Below are 14034 nucleotides of genomic sequence, written 5' to 3' on the forward strand. Positions count from 1 at the left end.
TAATAATTGTCTAAGTGACTAATTGTTGAGTAACAATTGTGTAAGAAGCTACAGTTCTTCAGTAACAACTGTCAAACTTATAATTCTTTAGTAAGAATTGTCTAAGTGATTGTAATTCTTTCGTCACAATCGTCTAAGTCGGGACTGTCCAACCTTTGGTAATCCGAGGGCCGCATCACAATGCGTATCTAATAATTTGGTGAGAATCAGCGACAAACCTCGATAGCTGAATAAAAGAACAACACTAATCGTGCACTCACGTTCCTCGTGAGCGCCAGGAGCATGCGCGTTGGAACAAATCAGAACTCTTATTTGACACATCTAATATTCGAAAAACACGTGAGTATATAGTGATGTATATATATATACTCACTCACTCATTGGAGTATATATAATCCAGTGAGTGATGGAATCATTTCTCTCAGAGTGAGTGGACATCCAATGAATATGACCATCATTCAGGTTTATGCACCCACTACAGAGGCACTAGAAGAAGACATTGAAGAATTTTATGGCAAGTTACAAGAAGTGATAGATGCAGCACCAAAGCGAGATTTATGGCTACTTATCGGGGATTGGAATGCAAAAGTGGGAAAAACTGAGGAACAAGGAATAACAGGTCGTTTTGGTTTAGGTATTCGAAACACTGCAGGGAAGAGACTGATTGAGTTTTGTGCAGAGAATTCTTTGTTTGTTGCTAACATCTGCTTTAAACAGCACAAAACAAGATTGTACTCATGGATATCAGCTGATGGACAACACAGAAATCCAATTGACTATATATTTGGACAAAGAAGATGGAGAAGTGCAATTCAGTCTGTCGAGACTTTTCCAAGTGCAGACTGTCGAACAGACCATGAGTTATTAGTGGCTACGATACATGTGAAACTATGGAAACTGAAAACAACACAAATGTCGATCAGATATGATCTTGGAAACATACCACCTGAATAGAATATTAGCATACAGAACAGATTCAACACACTCAATTTGGGTGAAAGAGATTTTGACTCTGTAGACCGTGTGAAACTGTGGAATGTCTTAAGAACAAAGGGAGTCCCAGAGCATTTCATTATCCTTCTGAGGAATCTTTATTATGAACAAGAAGCTACTGTCCGAACAGATTTTGGAGAAACTGAGTATTTCACAATAAGTAAAGGGGTGCGACCACGATATGTTGTATCTCCGTACCTGTTTAACTTGTACAGCGAATACATTTTAAGAATGGCAGGACTGAAGGAGGCTTCAGTTGGAATTAAAATTGGTGGAAAAAATATTAATAATTTGAAGTATGCAGATGATACCACTTTGCTGGCAAAATGCAAAGAAGATTTGAGGGAACTTATTATGAAAGTTAAAGACTTAATGATTTTGAAGTAGATGGGGAGAGAATGGAAGCAGTTAACAATTTTGTGTTCCTGGGATCTCGAATTGATAAAGATGGTTATTGTACCGAAGAAGGTAGAAGAAGAATATTACTCGGAAAGAAAACAATGACAAATTTAAGCAAGATCTTTAAAGATAAAGATATTAGCCTCCAACAAAAATCAGAATCGTGAAAGCAATGGTATTCCCTGTGGTCCTGTATGGACGTGAAAGATGGACCCTGAGAAAGAGTGAAAGAAGAAAGATAGATGCATTTGAATTATGGGTTTGGAGACGCTTACTAAGAATACCATGGACTGCAAAGCAAACCAATAAATCAGTGATAGACAGAATAAAGCCAGATTGCTCCCTCGAAGCTCTCATCGTCATCCCAAAATTGTCATACTTCGGACATATTATGCGAGCAAATGACAGTCTGGAGAAGATGATGATGCTTGCTAAAGTTGATGGAAGCAGGAGAAGAGGAAGACCAAGAATTAGATGTGTGGATGGAGGTTAAAGAAGCAACTGGAGTGCGCTTGGAGGTTCTGAAAGACATGGTCAAGGACAGATAGGAATGGAGAGTGTATATTCGTGGAGTCACCAGGAGTCGGAAATGACTCGATGGATCATCACAGACATATAGTGATGTAAAAATACCAAATAAAATTATCAACATCGGGATTATCGATTAGTGATAGAATTAAAATATCTAATACGCATTTAATTCAGATTATTTTATTTTTTCGCTCGTGAAAATCAGAACCCATAGGCGGGCCGCAGGCAGTGCTTTGGACAGCCAGCCCTGGTCTAAGTGATTATAATTGTTTAGTAACAATCGTCTGAGTGGTTACAGTTCTTTAGTAACAAGTATCTGTCGTCCAAGTGATTATCATTGTTATAAAGTGAAGCACGTTTAATAAATAGCTCTGATAATTGTTTAAGAGGATTTTGGGGGATCTCTGATTCAACAGTTATCACTACCACATGTAGATGTTTTAGATCTCACTGCCTGACGGAGTTCTTCAATATTCCAGATCAGGTTCACAATATGTTGTTCTAAGATTACTAAAATGAGCTTTGTCTGTCTTTCTGTATTCATTATCTCCAACGACAGTTATAACTTTATTCTCTGTTCATTTATTTACATTATTCTATTGGCAGGCATGTGACTGAATGCAGAATGAAATTATTTCCACTTATCCATGTGAGATCGAGCAGTTGAAGTCGCCTTTCAACGTCTTACTTGTTGCAAAGGCGTTATTACCAAGATTCCTCGACGATCGCCGGACAGTGTCAACCTAGAGAGGTAAGCGTTTCCTTTTACGGCTTTGTTTGAATCTTCCGCTTACGCAGGCTTCCTCAAGTCCGCTCATCCACCAAACACCGCAAGCTGTTTACACTTCAAATAAGGGGCGAATGGAATTAGTGGAGCAGGGGTTAATTTCGCATTTAAAATTTTCTTTGCGTTCCGTCTGCCCTGCTAAAAGATGTTTAAGTAACTCATTGAGTCCTTAGTGAAGGAAAAGCCTCTTAATGGATGACGTCTCAGAGCCATCTTAAGTATATTGCACGTGATATCGCAGTTAAGGATTACATTACTGGATGCACAGAAACGCTCCGCGAAATAAAGGTCGCAGTAAATAGAAACACATCTTACAATTTCGAATAGCTTTTCGAGAATTGCTTTGTAGTCCCCGTTTAGCGTAAGTTCTTTTAAAGCAATAGGGGAAAATTGCCCAGAACGGAGTTTGTTCAATCAAAAATATATATTTATAATCGAAAGAAGGATCCCCAGTTTAATCTTTTCCATTCATTTGTCGAGGTGATCGAATTAGTGCAATATTGTTTTGTAGTTGTTTCATTTGTTGGTGCGCATTTTGGTGCAAATTATAACTTAATTGCCCACCTCATGCATGAGCGAGGAAAGAAGGACAATTCGAGATATTTCAACCTTGGATTTTTCTTCACAATAGCAGATTATCCTTCAATCTGACGTGTTTCTCATTCCATTGACTTTCAGCAAATGAATTGAGACAGCCGAAAATATGAATTCGCATTATTAGTTGGTGGATGTTCACTGTTTCCCACTTCACTCACATCACGTGACTGTTCGGCATACTCAGTGATGGATCAACGTAGATTAGCTCGTAACTTTAAGACAGCGAGCTCTCGCCCACAACACCCTGAGTTTAGTTTCTTTTGAATCTCTGCGTGCGTGCGTGCGTGCGTTTGGTATAATAACGCCACAATAACGTATCAGCGTTCCTGTCACAGAAACGGCTTCTTTACGACATTCACCCCATCCGCATTTACTTGTGATGGACTTTCTTTATTTGCCTGTTCTCTACAACTTTTTTTTTTTTGTTGTTTACTAATTTAACCTGTATATACACACTCGTATAACATGAAACAAGAATTGCATAGGCTGGAAATACTAACCTATGGAACTCGTCAAGTCATTTCAAATCGCTAATCCCCCCCAATTTCACGACCATCTGTGACTGAATGTACAGATTAGACTGCTTTCAGAACAGTCCGGATACAATGGGGTATTTCGACTGTATGGTGTTCCCGAAACATTCCATAAATCCCCCGTCCCAGACGAATATGGTGAATCCCCATAGTTTGCAGACGGCAGGGATGACCTGAACATTTCACTTCATCACATCCCAAAGATACTCATTGAGATGGAGATCCAGTGACTGAGGGGGATTGACAATGAATTGTCACGCTCTCCATCTTGTGTTCCTGTGACTATCCCTGGATGACCTGAGCTGCGTAATTCTGTGAAGTGTCCATCAAATGTCCAGGATAATTGGTCAACAGGTGTTTTGTCCTTGGTTAGCAAACGATGATCGGATAGCTCGCATTATTCATCCCTTACTTTGCCGATATGAAAGGGACTCCTTCGTGCCAGGAAAACGTTCTCCATAGCTACTCTTGGACAGGGTAGTTTTCTCGATGGTCATTAGTTCTTGTACGACAAGACAAAGCATTCAGATACTCTTCCTCGCAGTTCCTGGTTGTATTAATAAGTAATGATAGGAGACCGTTGGACTTTAAATTAAAGATACCAAGAAATTATATAATTGGTTTAATCCTTATCCAAGTGAAAGCAAAGAAGTTTGCGCCTGAAGTATTTTCAGGACTGGGGCAACTCGTATATAGAAGCTCATGACTATATGACTAAGTCATAAGCTTGGATAAAGAATTAAATCAAGTGTATATAATTTCTTGGTATCTTTAATTTATAGTACAATCAAGTGGAAAACTTCCAACAACTATCTATAATCCAGAATATTTGAATAATAAAGTGTGACACCTTTTAGTAACTCTTATATGAAAATGTGACTTCTATAAATGTGAGGAGGTAATGAACCCGTGAGAAACGGTGATTAATAATACCCTTGGAGGGCAATGGATGGCAGTGCTGTAGCCAATGAAGTTCTAACTGAGGCTTGGCTATTTCTGTTACCCTCCTGCCATGATCAGAGCTTTAATTTAATAGCTCAGTAACACCTTATCCCTACACTGTCCTCTACAGATATAACGGGGAAGATGAAAAGCATTCTTGCTTCGCCCCTTTAACCAGTCCTTATATATATATATATATATATATATATATATATATATATATATATATATATATATATATATATATATAAGGTATCATCAGAATAGACAGATCGACCGTGAGATGCGATCAATACCTTGGAGGGTAATGGATGGCAATGCTTCAGCCAATGAAGTTCTAACTGAGGCTCGGCTATCGCTGTTACCCTCCTGCCATGATCAGAGCTTTAATAGCTCAATAACACCTTATCCCTACACTGTCCTCTACAGATATAACGGGGAAGATGAAAAGCATTCTTGCTTTCCCCCTTTAAGCCAGTCCTTATAAGGGTATCACTTCTGGGTCTGGCGCTCACTTGTTTACTTATTTCCTGGTATCTTGAGTTTATATAGTATAACCTTTTGGACTTTATGCGATTCGTTGACTTTTATTATGCAATCTTCGGTGTGTCGGTGGTTGCTACACACACACCCGTAACAGAACTAAAGCATTACAGAATGAAAAGCTGTTTATGAAATATTTTCGGACGTTATAAATTATTTGGCTTTATTATAAGTTATTAGCCTTTCTTTCCTTACACAAAGTCTGTTGCACAACATTCAAACAGATGCGCTCGTAAACATTCAACCTGAGCTTATCTACGAATCTTTTTAAATTATGTGTTCCATATAAGCACCACATTCCCTCTCCTACCTAAGCAAGGGTTCTTTGCGCACTGACTGATAATCTCCTTTAATTAATACCTGCTTCATTGAGTTATTAACTTTAATCATTTGACACAGCACATTACATATCGAATGACAAACAACTTTAATTAATGTCGATATTACATAATTAAGGTTCGATTTCATCACGAGGGGGCGCTAACGTGACTGCTATGAAGGCGAATCGTACCTTGCAACCACTTCATAACAAGGGACCGCTTCTAATAAGTATAATTTCGATTTAATGCGATAAAACGAGTGTACTAATTTCACATTTCTTTACTTATAATTATCTTAACTTGATATAGTTTCTGCTGATTGTATTAAGAAATATGAATGATGTTGGCCCGATTTATCAAGTGAAACGGAGGATACACTAGCTAGAAGTAGACTTATTATTAGCGCCAGGATATTTACAACATAGGTGGGCGTGTACGTCTCATTCCCAGTGGTGTTCGCTTGCCTATTCCTTAAACTTCAAACCACGAAGACCGAGTCCTTATCTTCCATTATGTAGAATAATTTTGATGCCATCATAGCACATTGCGATATCCTTATACTTGCTTCTAGTTCGATCTGCATGAATCAAACTAGAGAGATTTCGCTGTAGTACTATTGATTGCTTTCCAACTTGGAATTCCATACAACAGTGTGCCTTTGAATGCATGCAAAACGTAATATTTTAAACCAGGTTTTTATAATGTTTTTATTCCCGTACCAGATGACCTTTGTAAACACCGAGAGATAAAACTGATTTGCAAACAATACGTGTGACGACACGTTAGATAAATATGGATTACGTCATGATTTAGTAGAGTTGAAGTCTTCTGATTTTCAGACACCGTAAGTACTCAAAAATATCGCGTATAAATATAAGAAGCCTTCGAGATAAAGTCTAGAATTACTTTTAGACAGTTTGATCTATCAACGAGGTATATTAATAGAAAAACAGATGTAGTTGATTTTTATCATATAAGCGGGTTTTTAATAAATATTATCAAGATGGTGATTATAAGAGATCAGTGCGGGTCGTGGTTTGAAATCGTGGGGGTGTTGCAACTTTCGAAATATACATACACACTGTAAGTACAGTGTATTGGATAAAATATCAAAATTATAATAAAAATTAAACATGAAAAAATATTGTTTATTATCGATAAAATTATACAGTTTAGTATATGTAATTCAAAATTATTTAGAAATAAAATCCATTATCATAACCCCAATAATGTTCTAAAATAAAAACTATAACAAATGTTATGTCTTTAATTGCAATGGCCAAATATTTAAAGAGACGGAGTAAACACGATAAGCACTACAAACACTCTACTACTGGCGCAAACTGCATATAAACAACAGTGGAACTGCGCGACGGACAGTGCCGCATTACGCTAATAGCTCGCATCTCACTGTGACGTGCATATGCTTGCGCGCGTAGCAATATGACACTTCGCCCTCCTTAGCACTTAGGAGGGTGAAGGACTACAAGATGGATTTTTATTATTTTTTATACAAAATAAGAGAATTGCATAGGATTGTTGATGATAAAATTAAATATTACTAGCAAATATAAATAAATTAAGAAATATATTTATATATCGAGAAAAATTGGGGTTGCTGCAGTTCCAGGGTGCCTATGCACGAGCCCCCCCCCCCCCCCCGAAGAGATCACATAATCGCTTTTATTTCATATTCTATTTCTATTAACAATATTATTAGCGTAAAAATGAACAGAGCTGTGATCGTTAACTTAGCATCGCGTATTCGTTATCATAATCTGTCTGTTCGCCACGCTGTTACTGAGTCGAACCTTATGCAAGAACCGCAGAACGTCCTAGACGAGATCACATCGTTAATTGGGTCTGTGAATATAGACTTGCTGAGGAAAGGCTCTTATTCTGAAGATTATCTGGGTTTACTTGCTACGAACAGCGCATCAATTTAATGGTAGCATATCGTGCTTAGCTCACGCACTTGCTAGATTTTAAGTAGAACCAAAATTCAAGTACTGCTACGTCGGAGTCTCGCGGATCACTTTCCACCTGGTATTAAATTACAATTGTAAGCGGAGCCCAAAGACGGCCCAGCAGAAAATATTTAAGCAGCAATTGAACATATAAAGTAATGGAAACGTAACTTGAGTGCTGTCTCTTTGGGAGTGGTAAACACAAAGAAATGTTGGTGATTCGTGCTATAAGTTTACTGAAATATTTCACTCATCGTATTGAAATTAGATGAAATCAAGCGTTGGATTATTGTAGGAGATAAGACTTTGCATATGAATTCCTAAAATGCCAAGGAAATTCAGAAAAAAAAAAAAAAACGGAATCTTTGAATAAATTAATTGGTAAAGATGTACGTCATCAAACCCTGCTTACAGTAAAACATATTAATGAGATTGGAGAAAACGAAGGTAGAAGATTAGCTGACGAATTCAATAATCACTTTATCATTGTCAGCGAAATCTTTCAAGGAATGTTAAAACCATCCTTGAAAATTTCACTCCCTCGAGAATTGATAACCTCATTCATCTTTTACCTGCTTGTTAGAATGAAATCAAAAGAGTTATATTTAGTCACGAAACAATTAAAACCTTCAGAATACGACGGCATTAGCGTCAGCGTTGTCAAAGAATGTGAGATGTACACAATGGAAAACATACTGTGCATTTTTAGGTTATCACTGATGACTGACACGTTTCCATGGGATTTTAAGAAGCAGCAAAAAATCTTATTTAAATACTAAGTCTTACACTGCATCAAAATTTATTTATTTATTCGTATGGAGTTTCCTCCCTTTTTCTCCTCCGTCCCTATCGAGACAAGTTGAGTCCCTCATGAGGGGTTAAGTATTTATGCTGTAGATCCGCACGGGGCCGGTTTGCCGCTGCATCAAATAAACAACAGCTATAGCCATTTTAAAATATAGATCATGATGTAAGTAGTATTTATATCACATTTTCTCTTTAAACACTGAAGAAATGTAAACCACTGGGAAATGTTGAATCTTTTTAAAGTAACACATTGGTTCTACGTCAAGCGTAGTCTAGATGCTGCTCCCAAAACAAAGCGTGTAATTTTTAACTTGCGAAATACAACAAATAAAATAAAGTATGATTATTCTTATGTGGTGAATTGGAATTGTTGAGCGGATTCAATTTGCAATTGTATAGAACAGGGGCGGCTCGTGCTTAGGCACTGCAGAACTGCAGCACCCCCAATTTTTCTCGATATATAAATATATTTATTAATTTATTTATATTTGCTTGTGATATTTAATTTTATCCTCAACAATCCTATACAATTCTCTTATTTTGTATAAAAAATAATAAAAATCCATCTTATAGCACTTAGGGGGGAGGGGGCAAGGATGCTAGCAGCACTGTGTTTACCGCTGTCATATTGCTACGCGCGCAAGCATATGCACGTCATAGTGAGATGCCAGCTATTAGCGTAATGCGGCACTGTCCGTCGCGCAGTTTCCACTGTTGTTTATATGCAGTTTGAGCCAGTAGTAGAGTGTTCGTAGTGCTTATCGTGTTTATTCGATCTCTTTAAATATTTGGACATTACAATTAAAGACGTAACATTTGTTATAGTTTTGATTTTAGAACATTATTGGGGTTATGATAATGGATTTTATTTTTAAGTAATTTTGAATAATTTAACTAAACTGTATAATTTTATCGATAATAAACAACATATTTTCATGTTTAATTTTTACCCTAATTTTAATATTTTATCCAAACACGTATACACTGTACTTACAGCGTGTATGTATATTTCGAAATTTGCAGCACCCCCACGATTTCAAGCCACGAGCCGCCACTGCTATAGAAATAAAAAAAAAAATTAACGCGATCACTTATTTCGGATTAAAAAATTGGTTGTAATTTAAGTTGGAGACCGCACATCACCGATGTCGTAAATAGGGTTATAGTAAGCAGATTTTACCATTTAAACAAATGCTTAAATTTAAAAATGTTGAAAGAAAATGAAAATCCTTATTATCAACTCTGTTGTGCTTATTCTTGAAGGCGATATTCTTGATAGTTATGTAGATACAGAATGGTTATGTGTGATCATTTGTTCAAACTCATCCCTTACCGCCCTCAAAAAAAAAAAGATTTTTGTTTTTTACTCTTCTCTTTATCAGACAGCGTAGAACTGATTATATTAGTAATTTATTGATTGTAGTGAAGTAACATTATTGTTTATCAGTGGATAGACGGATGGCTGGTAGACATGGGCTTGAACGCAAACACAGTAAACGGCAGCGCGGACCTTCAGTAGGTCTAAGAGCTACTCATACGACATGATCCGGATTGAATACAGTGGCGTTTTAGCGTAGTTGATAACCATTATTAACAACGTTCAAATAGATGGAAGTATGTGAACACCGTTCTCCAACAGTAATGCGATATATCGTCATTGTTTGCTCCGAGTGTGCTACTCCGAACATGAATACGGTCGACGGCGGAGGAACACCTTAACGCAACTTCTAATGGTCACTTGCAGAACAAACTGAACGCTGGAATTTACTTGTGTTGGTCACCTGCCCCGTATCGCATCGATTAGCAGCTAATGAATTTAGCTGGACCGATCCATTTATCGACTTGGTCGCGTGTTCCCTCTACGACAGCAAAGGCTTCGCCGCCAGCGTTCAGGACCCGTCTAATTGTTGGTCGTTAATGAGATCGGCACACAACGACAGAAGTTGAAATGTGTTGACAGTTGGTCACTCCTGCATTATTAGAAAGGCTCTGGTCCCCAGGGGGACGCACGTGCTTGGAACAGATGCCAAATTATGAAGGGCTTTATTTGAATAATAATAAAGTTAGTTTGGAAAAGAATTCTGCGCATGTTTTTCGGTTTAACTATTTCGCGATTGGAAACCTTCACTTTCATGCACTTTCCACAGATGTTGTGCTACTGTTTTGTCCCTTAGTAATGGAGGTAACTATGGCAACTAAACACTTATTCTCTTCCTCGTGGCATTTAATTTCTGTGGTGAAATGGACAGTTGATCATTTAGCAGAACTAAAACCTGCTTTAAACTCGAAGGCAAGTCCTGTGGAACCATTTTTGGTTCTTTAGGACAGCGCTTCCCAAACTGTGGGCCACGGCCCCCTTGGGGGGGCCATAAGTTTTGTTGAGGGGGCCGTGAAATAATGAAAACAAATTTAAAATGTTTTAAGACTAAGTAGATTTTTTTATTTTAAAAGAAACGTATTTAACTTTTATTATTTCTTTTTTGTTATTTTTTATATTTTAATGGAAAAATTCACACATTGGTGTTGGTTCACAAACTTTGCTTCCTGCTTATTTCGGCGCTTAATGAATATTAGTAAATATTGCTTATTCATATGTTTCATTTCAAAGCAGTGGTTAATTGTATTTACTTCGAATGCTCTCCAGGAAAGCTCCAAATCTTTCTGTCCCTTTCATCACGCGTTTGTAATCAGGGACTGTTGATATTGACTTTATACACATATCAAAACTCGTTTTATATTATCACTGTCATTCGAGCTAATTTTCTATTACCAATAAAAGTTTCGCATATACTTCACACATGAAAAAAAGCTTAAACGAGTTCATGTGGGGAGATAGTAACTCAGCTTGCAGTGGTAAACAACACCCCTCCCTAACAGCCACTATACTGCAGAGGCAATAAAAACAAGTACTTTTATTATGCCAGTGAATAAGGTATGAGGAGTCTGTGTAATATATTTCTCAACAAATAGTGCAATTAGAGACAACTGGGATAAAAACACACTAATTAATGAATCACACGTCCCCTCATACAGAAACTATTCTGTATATATAGACTGAAACAAAACCATATGTTGCATGGGCAAACACAGTATCTAACTAAAAACTATTGTTATTAATTAGATTGTGTGAGTTCGATTATCCAAGGCAGCAATAAAATTCAACCGAACGTGTTAAAATTCGTAAAAGTGCTAAAACTAAGTAATATATATATATATATATATAATGAATGTTATGGCAGTTTCACATATGGAATTCGGTTGAAGAGAGTTAGCATTTCAACTCAATTGTCAGCTATGCTTTTATCTTTCGGTTGCGCGATCTTTTGTTAATACCGCACCAATCATATGCACGTTTTAATAACCTGCCTTTGCTGTCTGTTTCGCGTTAGGATGAATTACCTTAAAGGGAGAAAAGTCACAAAAGAGAAAAATGTTCCTGGTCCGGGGATTCCCTTATTCAGGTAATATTCACTAATTTTATGTTATCAGTCTGTGGTGTGCCAGTATCGGTAAGTGGTAATATTATTTGATCTATTCTACGTTAAAAAATTTAACCCTGAGATGGATAAGTGGCTGATAAAAAAAATTTTAAAAAAATCCCGCGAACAATCAGAGACAGACTCAAAAAAAAAAAAAGGACAGTATTTCATATTTTACCAGAACAGCCCGCATCGTCTTCAGAACCAAACGGTAAGAAGTAAAAAATGTAATATATGCATTTGATTTTTGCAATATTCGCTGTGTGTATTTTGTATTGAATATAAATACAATAAATATTATAATAATATATCTCTCTATTACGATTTTTTTTTTCGAGGAGGGCCGTGAAATATTTTAATTTTTGCGAAGGGGGGCCTGACATCTAGAAGTTTGGGAAGCACTGTTTTAGGAGACGCACACACGACGGATGATGGGTCAGATGACTGGAGAAGTGGATCGCACGCATCATTTAATCCACATAGCCTTAAATCATTGTCTGGACCCTTTAAGTTAAATAACACTTGGCCCCCCTCATAAGGCAGAATTTTATCGGCTACAAACACATGCCTGAAGTACAATAAAAATAAAATGTAGGGAGGGATTCTCTGACGCGTTTTCAGGGCCAGCTGCTATTTCACAGTCTTGTTACAGCGCAATTTCGTACGTAGGCAGCTCTGGCAGTGCATATTTTTGATTACCGGACTGTGATTGTTTTCGCCTGTTTGTCGTAGCTTTTGCAAGAGGTCAAGTTTCGTGACTCCAAGTATCCATAGCTGGGTTTAGAGGCACGCGAAGCCATCGCACAGTGCGTTCACGAGTTCTGTTCCGAATGTGCGTGTTGGTATTTTCGTGTAAAACGAATCTCACTCGAGTTTGCGAAGTTATTTTTGACTTTGGTAGGAAACAATTGACCGCACGAATCCCATGAAAGTGGGAATTAATTACTCCCCAGGAGAACTTTTCCCGTGTGCACTCCGTGTTTTGTGTTCGCTTGATTGGCAGCGAAGAAACACCTTCGATGTCTCCACGAGGGGCATTGGGATGGAAATTCCGATCTCCTTTCGGCGGTTTCACTTTGCTGCCGGATTGGGACTAAGATTATATTACAAAACTGAGAGAACATGCAATGGGTGTGTTTGTAGATCGCCATCAATTACTAAAGTATAAATTAAGTACTTAATTTATTCTTAATTGCTTCATTTAAGTCATTAACTTACACGTATTAAAATTAAACTGCTTTACAATGCATTCTACAGCAATACATCTTATAAAAAAAAGCGAGACGACTATGTTAATAAGCCCAAAACTTACACCATTTCTGGTGTACTATAAAAATTATATCAGTAATAAAAAGGTGTATTTCTAAACTTATTTTCTTTTTTAAAATATTGTTAGTAAATAAAATCTATTTAGTGTTTTACATTTATTATATAAGATTCATTTATATTCTATGTGAAAAATATAATTTTAATCTATAAAGTAAATATTCTTTTACTATTATGTCCAAAGTCGAATTGGCAGTTGAGTCATATTAGCAACACAAAGGCAGTGCTTTCCAAAGATTGAGGCCCTGGTTTTGATTGCATCGGGGATAGATTTCGTCCGTATTCGTCTAATCTCTTGGATTTATTTTTATTTTGCATTTCTAAATACGGCGTTACAATCTCCCGCAGAGTATCGATCTACACATATGTACTACTTTCTCTTCTTCTTTCTTTCCCATGTTACTTCGCTGCATCTTTGAGGACTTCGAACTTGCAGTTGTGACTTTCGTTTTGTATTTTTGTGGATTTTGTTCTGCGAAATTCAACCCCGAGAATCGATTTTGAATTATTACTACCGGGAGACGGTCGGTAATCAGAAAGCAAGCATGGGAATGAAAATGAGTTCCAAGTTAGCTCATCAGGTAGAAGCAGGCTACGGCGTTTAACCGAATAAGTCGGCATGAGATTACCCCCAGAAACGGGGCCAAGTTGTGTGATGGAATACAAGCGTCAAGTTACTGCGAGAATTTGGACGATCGATCGACGCCGAAAGTGGAATATCCAAGGGGGGAGTTGACTACCGAGAAAGACAGAAAAGTGTACTGGGACGAAGAAACATTTGCACCTGGATGATCCTATACACCGGAGAAA

General features: G+C 37.3%; 1 protein-coding gene across 3 annotated transcripts in view; it reads left to right on the plus strand.

Annotated features, from left to right (window-relative positions):
* LOC150094543 (putative polypeptide N-acetylgalactosaminyltransferase 9) overlaps window positions 1-14034 on the plus strand; it is a 668509-nt gene that overhangs the window by 361382 nt on the left and 293093 nt on the right. For all 3 annotated transcript variants that reach the window (XM_090412397.1, XM_090412399.1, XM_090412398.1), the window contains one exon: window positions 2530-2674. The gene's annotated coding sequence lies outside the window, so the exon portion shown is untranslated. The remainder of the gene's footprint in view (window positions 1-2529; window positions 2675-14034) is intronic.

Source organism: Typopeltis vanoorti, chromosome 22, assembly GCF_054136105.1.
Source record: "Typopeltis vanoorti isolate ZY-2024b chromosome 22, IOZ_Tvanoo_1.0, whole genome shotgun sequence".
NCBI classification, from domain to species: Eukaryota; Metazoa; Arthropoda; class Arachnida; order Uropygi; family Thelyphonidae; genus Typopeltis; species Typopeltis vanoorti.